Raw genomic sequence first — 2,500 nt, 5'->3', positions numbered from 1 at the left:
AAGATGTGCTGCTGTCGAACTGGCCATTACATCCTCACCTGATCTAGTCCCCCATTAGATCCCCCCCCCGCAGTTACCCCGTACCACATATCTAGCACGGACCTTGACCTCCAGCAGGCCCCGGGGACCCACATTACCCCCCCCCCCCCCCCCTTCCCCCTGCAGTTACCCTGTACCACATGTCTAGCATGGACCTTGACTTCCAGCAGGCCCTGGGGACCAAAACACTCCCCTGCTCGACTCCCCCACTAGCTTTCCTTTCTTGCAGTTACGCTCCAGCGCATATCCAGCATGGACCTTGACCTCCAGCAGGCCCCGTGAACCCACATTACCCCCCCCCCTCCTGCAGTTACCCTGTACCACGTATCTAGCATGGACCTGGACCTCCAGCAGGCCCTGGGGACCCACATACTCCCCTGCTCGACTCCCCCACTAGCTTTCCTTTCTTGCAGTTATGATCCAGCGCATATCCAGCATGGACCTTGACTTCCAGCAGGCCCCGTGGACCCACATTACCCCCCCCCCCCCCTGCAGTTACCCTGTGCCACATATCTAGCATGGACCTGGACCTCCAGCAGGCCCTGGGGACCCACATACTCCCCTGCTCTACTCCCCCACTAGCTTTCCTTTCTTGCAGTTATGATCCAGCGCATATCCAGCATGGACCTTGACTTCCAGCAGGCCCCGTGGACCCACATTACCCCCCCCCCCCCCTGCAGTTACCCTGTGCCACATATCTAGCATGGACCTGGACCTCCAGCAGGCCCTGGGGACCCACATACTCCCCTGCTCTACTCCCCCACTAGCTTTCCTTTCTTGCAGTTATGATCCAGCGCATATCCAGCATGGACCTTGACCTCCAGCAGGCCCCGTGAACCCACATTACACCCCCCCCTCCTGCAGTTACCCTGTACCACGTATCTAGCATGGACCTGGACCTCCAGCAGGCCCCGGGGACCCACACTTAAGCCCCCTCCCACTAACAAAGCAGAACACCACTGGCAAAATCCTCGTGCCCCTGGTACTCCAGAAAGCACATTGAAATGTGCCCCTGGTACACTGCGCAGAAGAACTGCCACACACGCACACACGCACGCACGCACGCACGCACGCACTGCTTGTGCCTATGGTACGACAACTTTTCTCGTGCCTATGGTACGACAACTTTTCTCGTGCCTATGGTACAACAATTTTTCTCGTGCCTATGGTACAACAACTTTTTGCCGTGCCCCTGGTACACCGCTCAGTAGCACTTTGCCACACACACACTCCTCGTACCTATGGTACGACAGCTTTTCTCTTGCCTATGGTACAACAACTTTTCTCGTGCCTATGGTACAACAACTTTTCGCCGTGCCCCTGGTACACCGCTCAGTAGCACTTTGCCACACACACACTCCTCGTACCTATGGTACGACAACTTTTCTCGTGCCTATGGTACGACAACTTTTCTCGTGCCTATGGTACAACAACTTTTCGCCGTGCCTATGGTACAACAACTTTCCTCCGTGCCCCTGGTACGACAGCTTTTCTCGTGCCTATGGTACAACAACTTTTCTCGTGCCTATGGTACAACAACTTTTCGCCGTGCCCCTGGTACACCGCTCAGTAGCACTTTGCCACACAAACTCTCCTCGTGCCTATGGTACGACAACTTTTCTCGTGCCTATGGTACAACAACTTTCCTCCGTGCCCCTGGTACGACAGCTTTTCTCGTGCCTATGGTACAACAACTTTTCTCGTGCCTATGGTACAACAACCTTTCCCCGTGCCCCTGGTACACTGCGCAGAAACTCTTTGCCACACACACACACACCACTCGTGCCTATGGTACGACAACAGGCCCCGGGGACCTACATCGCACCTTGCTCTTGCCTCCCTTACAGCTGAAAAAGGTCCATGCCTGTGCCCTGGCCCTGCTGAAATTCCCTCTCCATTTAGCCGAGGCAGTGAGTCGGCCTCCTGTCTCCCTTTACGGTCGAAAAAGATGTGCTCCTGGGCGCGCTGGCCCTGCTGCTACTCACATCGGGCATGGACCTGGACCTCCAGCAGGCCCCGGGGACCTACATCGCACCTTGCTCTTGCCTCCCTTACAGCTGAAAAAGGTCCATGCCTGTGCCCTGGCCCTGCTGAAATTCCCTCTCCATTTAGCCGAGGCAGTGAGTCGGCCTCCTGTCTCCCTTTACGGTCGAAAAAGATGTGCTCCTGGGCGCGCTGGCCCTGCTGCTACTCACATCGGGCATGGACCTGGACCTCCAGCAGGCCCCGGGGACCTACATCGCACATTGCTCTTCCCTCCCTTACAGCTGAAAAAGGTCCATGCCTGTGCCCTGGCCCTGCTGAAATTCCCTCTGCATTTAGCCGAGGCAGTGAGTCGGCCTCCTGTCTCCCTTTACGGTCGAAAAAGATGTGCTCCTGGGCGCGCTGGCCCTGCTGCTACTCACATCGGGCATGGACCTGGACCTCCAGCAGGCCCCGGGGACCTACATCGCACCTTGCT

This window comes from Rhamphochromis longiceps, linkage group LG13, assembly GCF_057381845.1.
Source record: "Rhamphochromis longiceps isolate RC_006_pf linkage group LG13, R_longiceps_female_GT1.1, whole genome shotgun sequence".
Taxonomy (NCBI): domain Eukaryota; kingdom Metazoa; phylum Chordata; class Actinopteri; order Cichliformes; family Cichlidae; genus Rhamphochromis; species Rhamphochromis longiceps.
This window is presented reverse-complemented; position numbering follows the sequence as displayed.